The sequence below is a fragment of the Podarcis cretensis genome, assembly GCF_951804945.1.
Source record: "Podarcis cretensis genome assembly, chromosome: 1".
Taxonomy (NCBI): Eukaryota; Metazoa; Chordata; class Lepidosauria; order Squamata; family Lacertidae; genus Podarcis; species Podarcis cretensis.
The window spans coordinates 73,632,733-73,653,118 of NC_137170.1; the positions used below are offsets into that span (position 1 = coordinate 73,632,733).

Sequence of the window (20,386 nt, forward strand, 5' to 3'; positions counted from 1 at the left end):
TTGCTCTATAAGACGCACCAGACCATAAGACGCACCTAGTTTTTGGAGGAGGAAAACAAGAAGAAGAAAAATCTGAACCCCAGAAGCCAGAACAGCAAGAGGGATCGCTGCGCGGCGAAAGCAGTGATCCCTCTTGCTGTTCTAGCTTCTGGAATAGCTGCACAGCCTGCATTCACTCCATAAGATGCACACACATTTCCCCTTACTTTTTAGGAGGGAAAAAGTGAGTCTTACAGAGCAAAAAATACGGTAAATAAATTCCAAGCCTTCAAATAATTCATTCTTGAGATTTGTCATTGAACTCAGTCGGGTTACTACATAAGAGTTCTTGGAACTGTAATGCTTCTGGGACAGCTACCCTCTGCCTTTCAGGAAAAAATGGGTGTCATTATTTATCTTTCTTTTTTAAATAATCTTTTAAAGTACATAAAGATATTCCATTTAAAATATTATAGATCAACATAATTTTTGAATTGTGCCAAGCAATCTAAAGTAGAAACAAAATGTGACAACATGAAATTCTATACTGTACATTCATGAGACTCATATGCAATATGACTAAACGATAGGTCTGGTCACTTATTCACAACTTATTTAACTATTCCTAATGCTATTTCAAATACAATCAATGTCCATCTCATGAGAGAACTAACAATTTGGCCCTTGGCATTCACCTTTCATCATAAATAATGTATAGCTGGAGTACTCAAGATGCAGAGATGTATTTTCCATCTCACTACCTTCTGATAGGCTGTAGCAACTAGATGGTACATGCTCTGTGTGCAATAGATCCCAAGTTCTATCCATAGCATCCCTAGGCACGGCTGGGAAAGACTCCTATTGGTAATGATACTGAGCCACTGCCAGTCAGTACAGATAATGCTGCATTACATGGAGCAATGGTTAAAGCTGCTTCCCAAGTTCCTAAATAAAGGAATCCAGAATGGGGCTGTGGAAATGAAGGCACAGGACTTTTCAGATAGCAATTGGCTTTATTCTCAATGCCTGGGGTCACTGGGGCAGGGGAAAGTGTGTCGTTGTCCCCATAGGAATTCCTGCCATTTTGATGATTCTAGGCCCCTAGGCACCTTACAATCAGATTTTTAAAGCATCAGTCATAAGCAATCAATGAAACAAGACTAAGAGAGAAAAAAGAAAAACATCATCAAAAACATCCTATTTCTCAGTGCTACTGATAAAAATTAAAGGCTGGCAAAGATTTTTATTCACCTAGGCAGATTATGAAGGCTTTCAGTAGCTTCTGAAACACCAGCAAAGTAGGAATCCAACAAACATACCAGTCCCCAAGTTACCCAGACTTTTAAATGACAAGAGAAGCACTATGAATTGTACTTGGGGCGCCTCCAGACTGTCACTATTTTGCAAGAGGGGTTCAAGTATATACTGTAAATTTAGATTTGTGCAATTAAAATGTATTAAAGCGCTCTACTGCAATAGCGCAACAAATGCACTTTAAGATGTAGAAACACCCTGCAAGCAAATCAGGATGAATGTTCAATAAATAAGAGAGAATTAAAATCCCAGTTAGAAAATGCATTAAAAAGTATGGAATGAACTAATGGGAGGATGTATAAACAACTCACAAGCATATCAGGATAAACTGCCACAGTATTTTGAACTGGATACATTCTCTGAATGCTATTCATAGGTCATATGAAGTTGCACTAGTGCAACTTAGAGGTTATTATAGCATGTAAAACTGTAGCAAGATCAGCCTGTTTCAGGAAGTACAAAAACACTAGTCTTCCAACACTATCTCTAGAATCAATGAGCAAGGTAAGAACAGAACCACTGGAGCATGGAAACAAGGATATGATGGTCAATGATATTAAAAACACTCCATTGTTTCTTTTGCAGCTAAGATTGTCCATCAAGACAACCAAAGCTGTACAATTTCAGTTCCAAAAACCAGACTGAAATGGATCCAGATAATCTTTCTTTATTCGGGGATGTCTGGAGTTGGGCTACCAATGCTCATTCAAGCACTAAAAGGGAAGGTTACAAATGGGACAATATTTGGAAAAGGGACGCTTCTTAAGGAGTAGCTTTGACAGCTGCCTCCTTCAAGGCAGCTCTGACCACCCCCTCTCCCAAAGAAGAACTGACCACCTCTTGGGCCCAGCTGGTCACTCCCTTTAGCCAAGAAGAACAAAAGTTGAGTACACAAGTGGTACACCACATTTCTCCAACATCCTATCCATTCCTCAGACCACAACAACTGAAAATCATCCAAGCAAAAGTACACGGAGGAGCAAAGAACTGTACTGAAACAAACTAGCATCCAAGTTGGAGCAGATGCAAGCAATTTTATCTGCCAAATGCTGTGTAAATATATCACAATGGGCTACCAAGGGTTCCAGCAAACTGTTCTAGAAATGCAAATGAAGAAAGCTCTGCTGGATGGCAATGAGCAGATGCAATGGTGGTATAAAAATAGTCCCCCTCTGCTGCCATCGTCACCATGAAATAGGCTCTAAAATTGTACTGTATCCTCTGTCTTGTAATGCTCACTAAGCTGTTTGTCATGTGTGTTCTACCCATCATTCCTGTGGTTCAGAAGCATTGCTGCCTTCAACTGTCCCTAGAAATAAAAACCCACAGAACCACAACATCTAACCTGAGACCTCACCTCCTCCACCAGTGTACATAAGAAGCCTGAGAAGATCTCCAGTCCATCTCATATGCACAACACTAAGTTTAAACAGTTGTTCATATGCACAACGCTAAGTTTAAACTGTTGAAAATGCAATTCTTTCCTTGAAGAGGGGATGGTATTCTGTCAGAAGACAGCAGACATTAAGAACCACAGATCCAGATGTCAAATTTGGTCATCTGACCCTTTCTATCTGGGCTTTGGGTCTCTCCCCAGGCTATGTCCTCCTGCTGTTATTCTCCTTCACCATGTGACACACCTCACTGACCCTGCTCTGTGCTCTCCTCAAGTGTTTTGGCCAGGTGGAAATATGTCTTTGAACTGTGATAATGCTTCTTGGTAGCACGGATGGAAGATAGAGGGGCTTCAACGTACCCTACCATGCAAAAAAGAGGAGTCACATCTGTTGTGCTTCCTATTTCTGACCCTAGCTGCACCCACAAGTGAATGTGGCCCTCTAGCTGAAAAAGGTTATCCACTGCTAGCATGCAGCAATTTTGCTCCACTTCCACCCCACCCCAAATCACTGAAACAGTACCAATGCTATAGAAGGAACTTGGAAGGACACAACAGACAGGCCAATGTTACCTGTCTCATCAATTTTATTATTTGAATAAAACAATCCATTTTAATGTGGTTGGTTTTCTATGTGGGAAAAATCATGTGGTATGTTGGAGGACATTGTTGCAGTGACAGCAAAATTTGCCCTTAAAGTCCAAAGGACACAAGGCTAGCTACCACAAAGATCCCACTGCCACAATGAAAGACATTTTGCTTGTTTACTATACCTATCACCGATCCAACAGCATGGCAAAGCTGGTTAAACATTATAATCATTTGTGCAACAAAAGAAGGCTACACTTCAGATTACATGCACATTAGGAAGTTGCGTTATCATAAGCACTAAAATCACTTATCTGACCTTTCTCTCATCCAGTTTCCAAATCTGTCTAATTCAAATAATAAAAGAATAACAAGCAGACAGCAACTCAGAATCAATAACTGAAAATAAGATCATTGTGATGTACATCACCCACAATGCCAGCAAGATGTACCGCTACATATTCAGCATTAAACAAGAATATATTCCTGTCAAACAAACAAGCACAGACTGTCCACATTCCACTCTTGAGGTGACTGGGCTTCAGGGTACCTCAGTGCCAATCTGGCAATCTGCATAAACATGAGACTTTGTTTAGATGGTAGAGGTTACATCATAAGCACAAATTTACCTTGGCCTGAAAAAAAACCTATTACAAAACCAGGAGCCAGCTGCCAAACTATTGTCTTTCTAGCCTGCCATAGGCTAAATGCAAACTGAAATAAAAATATGAACCCTATACTGTGAATAACTTTCATTATTCTACTTAATTCATTTGTGCAAATGCATAAAACTGGTGGATTTTGCATGTGGGGCATCATAACTGGTAGATGATATATATGGCACCCTGCTGTTCTCATCCATGGGAAATTGCTACTAGGTTTTGTTTTTCTTTTCAGACAACTGTTGGAAGTTTAAGCCAGCCTTCACCAATCTGATACCCTCCAGATGTTTAACTACAACTCCCATCAGCCACAGAGACAGCAATGAGAGTTACAGTCCAAAACATCTGGAGGAAATCAGGTTGGCAAAGGCTGTTTTAAGCACAGGAGGAATAAGTAAACTAATGTAAAGATGCACCCAGAATACCTTGTATCTCTCAATTTAAGTATTCTAAGCAAGCAGCCAGCAACAGATATTTCTGGTAGCCCAGGCTACTAAGCATTTCTCACTAGGTAGAATATTAGTTATTTTAGTTAGTTTACTTTCCTTTTTATTTTATGGATTCTATCACCACTTCTGGCAGGTCAGTCAATCACCTGGTCTCATTATTCAGCCTTAAATGTATCAAGAGGATATAAAGGAAACTTGAGTGTAATAAACATGATTGTTGATCTGATAAACATCAAACTGAAGGGTCACTAGCACACACAAGCCATCCCATCCTGCTAAATAATTAAAAAAAAAAAACTGCCACAAACACCCCACCCATTTATGTAATTACATAAATGCTACACAATTGCATGTGGAATGGCGCGGGGGGGGGGGTAACTATTTGAGGAAAACCATCCCCTCCCTCCACCTTGGACTCACAAAAGTGATTTCACATATCTTTGGAACTTGGCCAATATTATTTTGTGTGTATCTTGTTGAATTTATGTGCGTGGCTGTCCCTCCTTGTACTGTACCATCTCTCCTAGTCTTGATATATTCTCCTTGTTTGCTACTCATCCTGCAGCAAAGCTCTTGCCTCCCAAGAATGAGAGAGAGATTAAATGTGGCAGAAGGCCAATTCCTAGGCTAAATCCTTTCAAAGGGGAGGAAACTGCTTGAGCTTGTCCACTGGACCTGAAAAGTCATAGGAGAGCAAAGGCACGCGGGGGTGGGGTGGGGGGAGAGAGAGAGAGAGAGAGAGAGAGAGAGAGAGAGAGAGAGAGAGAGGAGAAAGTCGAAAGTTTCTTGTCTGCAGATTCATCACAACTGCTCTAATTCATTATTCAGCACTTTCACTACAGCTTGCTCAAGAACAGAATAGCTATTTGTCTCTTCCATCTAATATGTCCCTAAAACCTTTTTAAACACTTCCTTGTTAATATAATGGCAGACTGGAGTTTCCTGAGAAAATGTTCACTTGTCTAGAGTCTCTATCTCTCAGACACTCAAGACTTTATTCTTCTTTAGCTTACAGGGCACTCTTTTCCCCCTCTGAAGATGATGGAGAGGCACTCCACAAACTGCACAGGCAATAGGTTGCTGCTAGCAGAAACTGAACAAACACTTCCCTTGTTTTTTCAGTGGTTACTGGATAAATGCTGATATTCTCACAAAGGTGATTTTAATCTACGAAGTCATTGCTGGCACTCTTAGAAGAAGAAAAAGACAATTAAGCACTCATTTGTACAATGATAGCACTCACAATACCATTTAAATTTTAATAAATTTCATAAAGCTAAGCCTCAGTAAGAAAAGCCAGCTAAGCAGCAGAAGGTCTGTTATGTCAGAATAGGTAACCTTGTCTATCAAAGTGTCATTGTCATTGTAGCTAAAAAGAGGCATGGGAAAGCAGTGGTCTCACCCTTGGGAAATTGGCAGACTTATTTATTCAGTTTCAACCTGAACTTTTCTTATGAGTGGAAATCTTATATTTAAAAAATAAAACTGTCTCAAAAATCTTATTGTCTTCCTAGACAAGAACAATAAAGAGTTTCAAAAGGCTTCTGAACCAATAACAATAGTAGCAGCAGCAGCAGCAGCAGCAGTAGTAAATTTTCTTTTAATACCTAACTTGGATAGTCCTTACCTATCAGTTTGGAAGTGCAATAGTGCCTTTCAAAAATATGGTACTAGTTTTTCTGTGCTCAGGGAAAGTATTTATATTAAAATATAACTTTTTTAATTAAAAAAAAGCCCAGGGTGACAAGGACCTTTCATTTCCAGGACTACCAGAATATTGGACATGTCCATTCAAGTAGGAGTAGGGACAGGGAATTGGCTTGCTTGAGCCCATTGAGGTTTATAGTAAGGGAATCAGATATAACAAGTGGGTATGCACTGCATTAAACACCCCCTGGTAGGGAGCTTTTCAGGAGGAAGGAAAGAAAAGGGGTAAATTTTCCCTTTCTCAAGAAAATTTTGCATATATAGCAATAAATCACTCAGGTTTGGGATGGGCAGTCAGTCTCAAGCCCAAGTCTTTGAATGTTTTACGGTATATTGTGCAGCAACAGAAGGTTTTAGAAGTAAAGGAAAGAAGTACAAGGAAACAGCAGTACAAGGATCCTATCCCAGACTGCCTGGATCCCTGAAGAGGAACAGTCCTTTTAGGGGCTGAGAATCAGAATTGTAGAGTTAGAAAGGATACCAATGGTCATCTACTCCAACCCCCTACAATGCAGGAATCTCAACTAAGTCATACATGTCAGGTGGACCTCCAACCCATGTTTATAAACCTCCAAGGAAAGAGAGTCACCACCTCTTGTGGGAGTCGGTTCCATTGTTGAACAGCTTTACTGTGAGGAAGTTCTTCCTGATGTTTAGTCGGAATCTCCTTTCTTGTAACTTGAATCTATTGGTTCAAAGTCCTAGCCTCCAGAGCAGGAGAAAACAAGCTTGCTCCATCTTCCATGCAACAGCCCATGTATCATATCCCCTCTCACTCTCCTCTTTTCCAGGCTAAACATACCCAGCTCCTTCAAGCACTTCGTATAAGGCTTGGTTTCCAGATCCTTTATCATCTTGGTTGCCCTCCTCTGCACATGTTCCAGCTTGTCAATATCCTTCTTAAATTGTGCTGCATAGAACTGGACAGTGGTGTGGTCTGACCAAGGCAGAATAGAATGGGACCATGCTCCCTTACATAATTCTGAATGCAAGTGTATGATGCAAGTTACTTGGTATGGAATATGCTAGAGCAGCCTTCCCTAGGCTTGAGTTGCCGGATATGGTGGGCACCAACTCCCACCATCACCAGCCACCATTGCCAATGGTCAAGGATAATGGGACATGTGATTATGGAAGGTTGCAACAGAACATGCAGAAGAAGCATGCGCAAACAGAGGTGAACACAGCTTCCCCCCAAGCCAAATAATTCAGCACAGTGCCCAGTTTTTTCCCTACTTTTTCTCTCCTACTCTAGGAAGGGGAAAAAATTCTGACATATGTATTGTGACAAGTCCTTGCTTGTGTCATGTGCTGCCCTCACATATTAGAGAGGATCAGGCATCATCCCCATGCAGTATAATAAGATCAATTTCCGCACTGGATTGGTCTCAATGTGATTTGCCAATTCCCAGCGCACAAGTTTACTTTAATTCTATACACGTAAACAAATCTATATTCCCTCGTCAGCACGCTCAAATTAAAAGGAGCACCTTAAAGGTTTTACACCACAATACTTAAAAGAGTAATTTGTAGGCACAACAGTACAAAATCAGGTATTTGGATTTGTTCCCAGCCAGTCTCAGACACTTAATCTTGAGGATGGTTTCTCTTTTCCATTTGTGCATGTGACTCTTATTAAACATTTGATGTTAATCAAGTATTTACAGAGAAGAAAAGGCATCCCTCACATTTCAGTATTCAATGCTGAACCAATAAGAAAGCAGCTGTTGTCAGTGGTGTGCACATTTTATTGGCAACCCTTAAACAACTGCCCTCTAGCTATGTACAGTATCAGATCTCAAGTCAAGAAGGTCTTTCCCCCGCCCTATCTGCAAAGGGTGTTGAATCATTTTTATGTTGACTCTGGCTTTAGCCTCACTCTACCTTCACTATAGTAGTAAATTCAGCTTTACTACAGTACTATAAAGATGTGAAAGTACTGTAATAACCTCTTTATAAAAATAAGCTGTTAGCATTGTAGTGTTCAGTTTAGAAAACTCTAAAAAGAATACCGATGAAAAAATGTTAATGGTAGTTTGTTGCATGCCCAAAAGGGGTAATATAATTCTTTTTTTTTCTCTTTTCCTTTTTTGTTAGAGCATGTAAATTGTGTTGTCCTTGAGGTATCTATGAGATTACAAAAACAGTCCTGAGAAGACGACCTGAATATCACTGCAGCAACTAGCATTTTATACATATTATTATTACTTTCCTGAGCCTGATGATTAACACCTTCCTAGCAAGGCATTGTTTAGAGACGCATGTAATCCTTAAACACAGGTGTAAATCCAGCTACCTGGACTCAAGCAGATACTTCAAATTACAAACACCGGGTATTACCAATCCCAATCCTCTGCTTGTTTAACCAGAAGTATGGCTCACTGTGTTCATTGGGGCTTACCTTTACCTTTTGCTAAATGTGCTTATGTTTGGGCTAGATCACACAATGTTTCTGAACTGTTGTTTTATTTTTGCTTACTTCAGATTATCACCAGTATTAAGTGTCTTTCAGTGATAATTTGTACGAAAGCATTCACATTACAGGTAATTTACCTTTTTTCAGAGCTGTGTGTTTATGCCCTCTACCCTATTCCTTTGTGGTACTTATGAAAATGTTTTTAGATTCGGCAAAGAATCTACAGGCACAATTGTCATATCCCCAAGACGGGGGGGGGTGTCTTTTTCCTCTAGTAAAATGGTATGTTGTGGCTGAATAATAGTATCCGCTACCTCCAATATCCAGGCAATGTGGCAGATGCAAAAAAAAGGATGCAAGAGACTTATAAACAATGGTTCTCATACATTCAAGTATCCAGTCAAAAGCACTGACAAGAAACCATCACAAAGCTCACCAAGACCAAGATGGTAGATTACAAAAGCCTATTAATGTGGCTTATTATTTCATTCTGGTAAAACACAACCATAAGCAACTGAGGAGTCAATTTATATTTTTAATTTTTCCCCCAGGAATTCAGGAGGTTAAAAGGGTGGCTGCAGAACTCCCCAATACAAGGAAGGGATGGTGCTGAAAAACTCCCCACACAAATTCTAGCCTCTATACCTACATAAGAGTTCAAAGCTTAGATGATCCTGTGCCTGCATATACTGGCATGCCTGACATTTAAAACTATGAAATACCAACCTATTTTGAAATTGTCCAAATCATTAGTTGTGGAATTTTCCTAGCACTTTATGAATACCGCTGTTAATTGAGCAATTAACTTGAAACTGCAGAATGTGCTGTGATGGCATGATATGATATAAGCCATGTAAAAGAAGAAGCAGCCAAGCAACTCAGTATGTTGAAAGATATTAATGAAGTGGCAAAATCTGCCAGAGAAAAAAATAATAATGGATGATTTCAACAACCCCGATATTAACTGGCTGAATGACACATCTGTACATGGTTTGGAGAAGCAGCTTACTGATACTATAAATGGCTTCTTTTTGGAACAATCTCACTCTATAATATAGAGGGGGGGACTGGGTTTAACTTCTTCAATGGTAGCCAAATACATCCATACTGTTAGGTATAGAAGACACAAAATTTTGCAATTAACTTAAATAGTGCCCTATCCAACAGTGAATATTGAACATAAGGTAAAGGCAAGTGGGAAGACAAACTGTATAAAATAAGATTACTCAGTTTAAGAGACTTGAAAAAGTTAAGAAGCCACTTTTGATGATACAGTATATGACTCTAGTAAAAGCATCAAAGATGCAGGAGGATTGTTCTGAAAATAGCTGGAAACATGACAAACAGCAAGGAGATTTTTATCACCATTGCTAGCATGGTAAACAAGTGATGAGATTTTGGAAATAAATTGTAACAGCAATAAACACAATTCTTAATGAGAAACAATAACTAGATCCTATAAAACACAAACCTTCACACATTCCAAATTCAGCGGACTGGATTAACTCAGCTCCAGTGTTTAAAATACACTGCTTTCCCCTTAGATCTAAAAAATCATTTCAACTGAATTGGCTGATTACACACACACACACACACACACACACACACACACACACACTTTAACCTGGCACCTAAAAAAGAACACTGTAGGTGCCAGACGAATTTCCCTGGAGAGGGAATTCCAAAATCTGGGAAGCACTCATGAAAAAGTCCTCTCCCTTTTTGGCACCCCCTTCAGTTTTGCAACTCTTGAGAAAGGCCTCTGTGGAAGATCTGAATTCCCGTGCAGGTTGATATGATAGAAGGCATCCTTAAGGTATCCAAGTTAGGTATGCATTTTAGATAATAGATGGCCTATTTTATATGAGTGTGGCAGCTCGAATTGTTTACATAAAGTATTGGAAAACCAATCGGATGATCATAGAATATATTGTAAAATTATGGGATATGGCCATTCTGAATAAAGTAGATTCCGTAAAGGTAAATTGTGTGCACTTGTATCTTTACATAGCTACCCAAAGCACCATCCATGTTAAGTAATATGGGATTTGAAATGTATTTCAGGCTAACTTTGGAGTTGCAAGTCAACAAAATTTAGAAGAGAAAAACTATGAGCATCTGTATATACCAGTGGGCTACATAAATAATTTTTTTTTTGTTTCCTTAGTTTATTCTTGTAGCATGTTTGTTACATCTTATTTGCATTATGTAATGATATAATGGCTGTATATATGTATTTATTAGTGTGTACAGCCAATGCAACACTTCATCACTAAAAGAATAACTAATTATAACAAAATTACAAAGACAAGCAAAAAGAACTAAAAAGAGATGTAACAATCACATTATTTCATTTTACCTAATTTTTTATTTACCCTACCAAATATAAGATAAAGATTTACAGTCTGATATTTTACCAAGAAACCATTTATAATTCAAATGTCTACACCTACATTGGATGTACTTGAATTACCAAAAGCAATTTATTTATTTTAAGAAATTCATAATGTAGGAAGAAAGGGATTGCCACTCACTGAAGATTGCTCGTCATTCCAAAATATTTTGAACCGTTTTCAGATTTTCACAGATTCCATAGCCAACCCAAATAACCCAAATCAAATTAGTTCAAACCTGCCATATTCCATAGTTTCGCATATAATTCTCTGAATTGCAGTATCTTTGTTTGTTTTTCAAGCTCTCCCCTCCAAAAAAAATCAAAATTCCAACAGATTGGGGTTAAAGTGGGGATGACCAAAAAATACAAGCTGAACTAGGGGAGGGGGCAAACCCTTGACATAGTCTTACTGTAGAAACTACGTACAGCATAACAAAGAAATAGAGCAAGTTTCTATAACTAACATATAAAGAAAACAAAAATGACTATAAAGGTTCATGTCCACATGAAGCTGATCAAAACCTGGTAATGAAAGTGAAGAAACTGATAAATCGCTCTTCTTTTAAGCTCCAGAAACAAAGCTTGCGTACATCTGAACAGGCAGGTTTCTGCACAATCTGCTACTGTGTATACATGGGAATTCTGTACACAGTTAGGTGTTTTTACTGCACCTTTCAAATAGAGTATGCCAGAGTGGCTTCCACACAATAAAATAAATTTAAGAATGTGGTAATCTACAATACAAATACAATATAAATATGCTAGTATAACAAATTTAAACAGTTGGTCAAAGCAGAATAAAACTAGGGTTTAAAGTGGCCTACTCTGCTCACCAGCAAAAAGTTAACAATGTAGGCACCAGAAAAAACACAGGTGGGACAGCACCATGGAGAAGGCTCTCTCCCCAGCCATTGCGTTATATTCCTACTTTGTCTTCTTAACGCTTTACTTCTGTATCCTGAGCCAGCATGCCCATTTCAGAAGAGCAACAGGGAGCAATGGGGTAAAACAGGGAGCACCAAGGCTTAAATAATAGCAACTTAGTAACACAACTTATTAAAACAGATTAAGAGAACAGTGGCAGCTGATCAAGTATGTTGCTCCCCACTGATGTTCATACCAAAAAGAACTCGCTCCACCTTGACTTTCCTGTCTTCTTTACCTAAAATAGAAGGGCCACAATGCTCTTCATGCAGAGTGCAGAGTGGCTTTTTGTAGGACTCATTACTACTGTTTCTTCTACCACCTGACATACCATATCTATGCCAGGTACACTGAGCCCTTTGACAGGTCATTCCCTTGGAGTTGAGGCCCTTATAGCCATTCCCCTGAAGTAGTCGAAGCAGAAGCAGAAATAGAGACCTGAGAAACAGCAGGATGCTTGGTGTGCTAATGTTAAGCATGGGATGGCTAGGGGTTGCAGTCATGTCACGTTGCAGAAGGAGAGTAGTGTAAGAACAGAAGAAGGAGAGTAGTGTAAGACAAGAGGGTTCCACTGGACCTCTATGAGAAGCAGCTCTGAAACTGTTCTATGCATGCAGGATTGTGGCCTAAAGTAGAACCCTGGGCAAAGGCTACTTAAATCCCATTGGCATATGTGGAATTAATGTAGCCTGTGAGCAGAACTTTAGCTAAACATAACAACAGTTCTGGAATTTACCTTCATGGTTTTAAATTTTTAAAGAGGGAAGTCAGCAGCCTGTTTGAAATAGTCAGGTACTGTTGTAACATGGATTTAAATTTAAGTTGTTCTTTTTTAAAAAAAATTAAAAACCACCCTTTTCACCTGTTTTCACATTGCACGTACTTTACATGTTTCATTAAGAGCTGGATTTTCTTTCCAATCAGACACACAGATGTTTTTATAGTACTATCTTTATCAAACATTGTGCTAAGTGGGTAAAAGCTCTCTTTTACCTGCCGTAAACTTATATCGCCAGGCCTCTAAACAGCACAGTTATTTATAGTAGATCTCATCCATCCACTGAGCAGTTAACCTTTTACTGCACCATCTTCTATGATGAATGAATGGCTTGCGCTAAGTGATTTTGTTTTTATATCTGGAGATGAATCAATCCACCCTTGAAATATTGGGAAGGGTGTGTGCACGCGCACACATACTTACATGTACACTCCAAAGAGGGAAAGGGGGAGAATTAGACAATCTACCATCTTGACCTGTTCAGTAAATTTCACTCAATAAGATTCCATTCAAGGGCTACCCTACAGAAAGTAGTATATAATTATTAAATTCATAAAATACCATCAAATGCATGGGTAGGCAAACTAAGGCCCAGGGGCCGGATCCGGCCAAATCGCCTTCTAGATCCAGCCCGCGGACAGTCCAGGAATCAGCGTGTTTTTACATGAGTAGAATGTGTGCTTCTATTTAAAATGCATCTCTGGGTTATTTGTGGGGCATAGGAATTCGTTCATATTCTTTTCAAAATATAGTCCAGCCCCCCATGAGGTCTAAAGGACAGTGGACCGGCTCCCTGCTGAAAAAGTCTGCTGACCCCTGATCAAATCTATTCCTAACCTAGCTTTCTGAAATCTTGATTTGCCCTACCAAAGATTTTAAGATGTCAGTTCTGTACCAGTTATTTACCTTAACAGGAATTCCTCTAAAATCATACCAAAGTATAAAGTTATATCACAGCAGAGGTTAAATAATAATAAGACTAATAATATATTTTTTTAAAAAAACAAAACAGACTCCCTCACTCACAAAAGTATATGAATCAGTCAGTTAGGGAGAGTGCCCTTTCCTTTCCAAGGATGAACAGGGCCATCCTTGAGGCATGGGGCTGAATGCAGCCAACAGGCCCAGACCACAAGATTGGGGAGTGGAGTGGCCTGCCCATTCACTCCTTTTGGAGCTCTTTAAAATATATTGTTAACAACCCTGAGCAATTTAGTACTGTCAGCAAACTTTGCCACCTCACTGCTTGTTTATGAACAAGTTAAAAAGCACAGGTCCCAATACCAAACCTTGAGGGACAACCCTTTCTCCATTTTTCCATTTGGAGACTGACCATTTATTCCTGCTACTTAACCAATTATTTGGTTACTGCACGTTATCAAAAGTTTTTGAAAGTCCAAGTATGCTATATCAACCAGATCACCTCTTTCTATATGCTTGATGACACCCTCAAATAACTAACTGGTTCATGCATCCGGACTAGCCCTTGCAGAAGCCATGCTGGCTCTCTTCAACAAGGCTTTTTCTTCTAAATGCATGGCTATGTTATCTTGAAAAATACTTTCCACCAGTTTCCCCAAATTTGCCATTTCTGTGATCAAACATCCTCTTTCATTTTTAGACCATTAAAAAGCATACATACTATGTACCGTAATTGCAAAAATATTATAAAACATGATGTAATTGCAAAATACCAAAAAAAACCCACATCAATTTATCTCACTCTTGATTTACTAGTCTTCCAGTAGTTCTCCTTCATTCAATAAATGTACAAAAGTTTGTATTTGCCCAACACCATGCCTCTAAAAATAGGATACAAAACAACTCAGCAAAAACAAGCAGAGATAAGAAACACACACCATGAAGTGAAAGACCAGACAATTTGCAGCACAAATTGCAAGTTAGAAGCAGCAGTCACTATTTCTCAGCCTAAGGTCACCTTGTGATCTTTGTGGTTGAGTGGTGATTTGAAACTGGGTAACTTTGATCCTAGGGATGCGGATAGCGCTGTGGGTTAACATTCAGCTGCATTCAGTTACCTTTACCCTTGATCCTAGTCTTAACAACTGCATCACACTGGCTCTGTAAACTCACTGGGATGAACAGTTTCTTATTACTTATTTGTGTGATACAAGCCCCATTCAAGAGTTCATCTTATTTTGCAATGGCCATACTGCTTCACTTCCAATCAGTGAACATCCCATAACTTCCTGCTAACATTTTGCCACATTTTTGCTTCTTTGTTGTACTATAGCACAAGAGTGTCCCTCAAGATGGCAATAATGTGATAGCATTGGGAAAGCATCACAGAATAACTAATACATTGGATAGGTGTGTGGGTGATTCATTATAATTCCTCCACAAATGCACTATTGTTCCATGAATTTCATGTTACAGAATACATCTGTGAAAACATGAAGGGGTCCCTAGAAAATCAAAAACTACAAGTTGTGGAAGGTGACAACAATGGGATAAGCACAAAGCTAGCCCACTCATTCCTGCTTTCCTCTCTCTTGTGTTGATTTAACCTTGAAGATGATGAATGCCTGAATAGGGCAACATATAATATATTGTGTGGAGGTTGGTTCACAAGCTCAATATTCATCCCTTAACAACTGCAGGATCTCATGATGACATGTATGCATGAACAACAAGGTAAAGGTAAAGGGATCCCTGACCATTAGGTCCAGTCGTGGCGGACTCTGGGGTTGTGGTGCTCATCTCGCGTACAGCTTCCAGGTCATGTGGCCAGCATGACTAAGCCACTTCTGGCAAACCAGAGCAGTGCATGGAAATGCCGTTTACCTTCCCGACGGAGCGGTACCTATTTATCTACTTGCACTTTGACATGCTTTTGAACTGCTAGGTTGGCAGGAGCAGGGACTGAGCAACGGGAGCTCACCCCGTCATGGGGATTCGAACCGCTGACCTTCTGATCGGCAAGTCCTAGGCTCTGTGGTTTAACCAACAGCGCCACCTGCATCCCCATGAATGACAAAGAACAGCTTAAATACTAGAACTTCCATACTGTCTCATAGTACTTAAGACAATGCTTTCCAGTTAAGTGGATTTGCAACTGAATGTTTGAGCAATCAAGGAATGACACATCAAGTAATGCAAAGCATGTGTGAATCAGCCCAGAATCCATTGCAGACTTTTTCTGATAAATAATTCCTAAACAGTACCATAAACCCTTTCAATGACAGAGCATGGATTATCAGCTGCAATGTAAGATTTGTTTCATGACCCTATCAATGTGTCTTAGGCCACCATCCTAAAGCACACTTGGAGTGAAGCCCAACTGAATATGGGGGACTTACTTCCAAGTAGACACACATCAAATTCTGGTCTCAGCTGTTTTAAAGAAATTCACTTGGATAAAATCCTAAGTCAATTAGACTTTTGCTGTTAACTTTGCACAGACTAAATATCAGTCTTGTTTCATATAATGCTTCATTATTCGATATATGAACCACACAGCCTGCTCACTGTAACCTGAAAGCTGTTTGCTTGATCACATATGTCTTCTCATTTGACCAAAACCAGAATGAAACCCACAAGTAGAAAAATGCAGGGTTGATATTTCATAGGTCAACATTTCTTCCTCAGTCAGCTTGCCTTTTTTGAGGGGTCAGTGTTCAGGACTCATTGTTTTTTTTCATTCCAGGTTAAGCAAATATGATTAAAACACACACACACAAACATACTCACAATTCTTTCAACTGAGAACAAATTCAATGTTTTACACCACAGGGTGCTTCCAGACAAGTGGGTTCTCCACCTGCAGGTCATTTTTTTTGCAGCATCCACACAAAGTTGTTGGAATCAAAATGCTATCCCATATTCCACCCCTAATTTAATCTGGATTTACTCTTTTTTTTTGGGGGGGGGGAATTCCGATAAATTTAAAAGAAATGCTGCCAACCACCCAATTGCAATATCTGGACAACCTGTTTTCCCATCTGGAAGCACCCTTTGAAAATTCTAGTGTCCATGTAAATGTTTTGCTCATTCACCCCCCACCATTACACAAACACCAATTACAAGAGAGAATGGAAATATTCACTACTGTATGTAGATCCATGTTTCAGAATGGGATTTTTATTTGAATTCTACATTCTAAATATTCTGCACAGTGTGAATTCAATAGGGCTTACTCTCAAGGAAATGTTCAGAGGATTGCACTCTTAATTATTCCATGTTGTGAACAGGGTAAGTAAAGAACATTCATGAGAAGGGTATCATCCGGCTGTGGGTAACCTGTGGCCCTTCAGACATTGTTGAACTTCAACCCTCATCAGACAATAAACCGGGACAATGGGAGTTGTAATCCAACAACATCTGGAGGGCCAAACATTCCCCCATCTCTGCTTTATGCAGAACGCAGGCATACCAATTTAAAAGTACCTCCATCAAATCCTAACTCTCTTATTTAGCTTGAGCACCTGGACTATTTTGCTCATCTAATTATTACATTGCTGCTAGGCAGCTGAGGCAGACAATGAGTCCTTACCTCTCAATGAAGCATCAGTATAACTGTGATATAGGCTACCCTCAGCAAAAGGTGGAGCAACACAGCATGCAGATGCTGAAGAGGAGTCAGTAGCTGAGTGCATCCGTACGAGACACAGAAGGGCCCAATTTGAAGTTTATAGTCTGGTTGCAATGTAGCGTGAGAAGAAAGCAGCAGTGGTTAGGCATGAAGATGCCATGGGGGGCAGGGAGAAAATGTCTCCACGGCATGTTCCATGCATGGAGCAAGTATGATTGCACCCAAAGTTTTAGGCTATTTATTTCAACCGTGTATGTGTGTTGTACACTTAAATCTATGGAAAATCAACATGTAACCTTTTAATATATATTTATAAATACACTATGTTTTTTGTGATGGCACTCACTAGTAGCCCTTTCTTTTTCTGCCCATAGCAGCCATTTTGTGCTGAAAAACACAGCTGTTTAATCAAAATATGAACATCAACACCTCATTTCTATTTATTTTTTTACAAATAAAGCACATAAAGATGGAGGGGGGAGGAACTTCCTGTAAGGTACAAAGTAGTCATAAAACATATCAGTACTTACAAATACACAAGTCAACCAGCCCAGGCACCCAGAAATCACTGGTAAGTTTCTTTTGAATTCATGAAACTGACCTAAAAGACACAAGAGGAAGAAAAGTGTAAGCAAAATGGCCATTTTTTGTATTCCTCTTAATTTAAGAGACATTTTGATTCATTTATTTGGGGGGGGGTATCCTTTCCACCCATTTAAGATGAACGCTTTACACAGATGTGCTTTTCAGACTGTGAATACCAAGAGAAATACATATTTCATTGTTTTCCATTTCACATAGCAACCTTATCCATTGCTGGCATCTATAAACCGTCAGAAAGGCAAACATGAGACAAGACTGTCACACACACACACACACACACACACACACACACACACACACACTTTTTTTTAAAAAAAAGATAAATTGCTTTTTGTTATGCATGCCAACATACGTTAATAGAAAACATTTAGATGTGCTTTTTCAACGTTGAAAATGCAATGCAAATGACCCAAAAGTACAGAAATGCTGCTTTCAGTCTCCATAGGTTAAAATTCAATAGTGAATGCCTTTGGGACTGAATCCAAGTTCTTTGGTCTATGTATCTTGTGGACTGGGCTGCAAGTTAGTCTAGTACAATGCAGTCAGTATTAGGCATTATTCAATTTAAGCCCCCGCCCCCTGCTTCCCTTCCTAAATGCCCGTCAGTACTGACTAGAAAGGTAACAGATGCAACTCCAAGCCACAGGCTTGCCTTATAACATTCTTTTGCTAGCACAATGAGTCACTTTATACCTCTAAATATCCCTGGTTTCCTCTCTCCAGAACCCCCGTGTGTTAGAAGGTAGTTCGGCAGGAGTTTATTTTTATTGTTTGGTCTGTATGCAGCTGTTTTAGTTCTCGGGAAAACAAAAGGCACTTTGTTGCAAAGCCCTTATTTTCTTTCCAGAACATGGGCATGGATACCAGTAACACTGCCCTGAAAATAGACATGAATACAAAAGCACTAAGCTTGGATCGAAATCCTGTACTACTCCCACTGAATTGTTCACAACTGATAATTTTGAAAGATGGAACTGCAAGTAAAAAAATGCATTCATTTCCAGGAGCCTGGTAAACCTCAGAATTGCAGTCGCAAAGGCTTCATGCGCAAAAGCTTTCACAACTTCAAAATTATATTACTTTTGAAAGGCCCTTTTGTGGTCTTTCACCTGTCAATCTGACTCTGAGACGCTACACATTGTGGAAATGTTTTAAAATTCTTTTCTGCTTTTTTATCAGGGGAAACATACAAAGCTTCCTTGTATTGAGTCAAACCTTTGGTCTATTTAGTCCAGTATTGTCAGCACTGACTGGCAGCAGCTCTCCAGGGTTCCAGGCAGGGAATCTTTCCTGGCTATTCCTGGAGGTGACAAGGAATGAACCAGGGGCTTCCTGTATGCAAAACAGATGCTCTACCCTTCAGCCCTTTCCCTAGTATTATATTGCTGAACCACTGGAAGCAACTTCATCAGATAAGCAGAATATAGCAGTAGGGGAACCTGGGCCTTCGAGCTACTGCTGAACTACAACTCCCAGAAGCCCCAGAGAGCATTGCCAATGGCCAGGGGTAGAGGGAATTGGGTAGCCAACAACATCTGGAAGGGCCATGATACCCCATTGCTGTTAGAGATGCTGCAATCATGAGACAGATTATAAGGCAGCAATTGGCTGATCTGTTACCTCACGTAGAAGCTTTATCTCAGAGTTAGAAGGGACCCTGAGAATTATCTAGTCCAACTCCCTGCAAAGCAGCAATATGCAGCTGTCTCTTACGGGGACTGAACTTGCAACCTTGACATTGTCAGCACCATGCTATAACCAACTGAGCTATCCATCTTTTGGGTTCATTTATCTAAGAATCTATGGTATACGTATCATTGAAATACACTAATAAATGGAAACATCAGCCACTAAGGCTTGCTTAAATGAGAATTCATGGCGGGTGGCTAATAGAGACCAGACATACCTCACCTGTTTGATTGGGGGCTGGGCAAAATAGTTTGATAGCTAGTGGTTGGGAGTTTTTGCAGCTGGCCTGCAAATAACTATCTTGGGGAGGGGATGTACCATAAATTTTTTGCATGTTTTTAAGCAACCTGATACTGCTCTGAAACCTAAAGCCATTCTGACCTGGCTGCTTCCCTGCTCCCATATATACAGTCCCCATGCGTTAAAAAAACATATACAAACATGCCATAAGTTTCTGTAATTTCTCCACGTTAACTAAATCTTCAAAATAGGGATGGAAAACCACTTTTCAACCTGAAGGCCAGTGGGTTTTTTCCGGCTGTATGCAACATTATGCAGTATTGCCATCTTTTGGGAACAAAGGAGGAGGGAGAGATGTCGGAGCATCACACCTCCTTCCCTAAGCTGGGCAAACACTTCCTGGGCTTGGGGAAGGAGCTGCAAGCCTGTGTCACAGCAGGATGTTGGATGGTATGACCCTGTGGTGAAAATATGCCTGCATAGTCAGGTACTGAGAGTACAGTAAAAGGTATGGTGGTGCAGCATTTAATTACCATGCACCCTGTAATAACTATATACCAAGATCTTAATGAAGTGCCGGTAAAACATGTAATCGCATTACACGTACCATATTTTTCCTTGTATAACACGCCCCCGTGTATAAGACGCTCCCTATTTTGGGGGGACTCAAAATTAAGAAAATGGGGGGGGGAGA

The 20,386-nt window shown here is 39.8% G+C and overlaps 1 protein-coding gene across 8 annotated transcripts in view; it reads right to left on the reverse strand.

Annotated features, from left to right (window-relative positions):
- SOX6 (SRY-box transcription factor 6) overlaps positions 1-20,386 on the reverse strand; it is a 435,786-nt gene that overhangs the window by 357,234 nt on the left and 58,166 nt on the right. For 7 of the 8 annotated variants that reach the window (XM_079966105.1, XM_079966106.1, XM_079966103.1 and 4 more), the window contains exon 2: positions 17,691-17,761. The exons of the other annotated variant lie outside the window; for it this stretch is intronic. The gene's annotated coding sequence lies outside the window, so the exon portion shown is untranslated. The remainder of the gene's footprint in view (positions 1-17,690; positions 17,762-20,386) is intronic. 8 annotated transcript variants of the gene reach the window in all.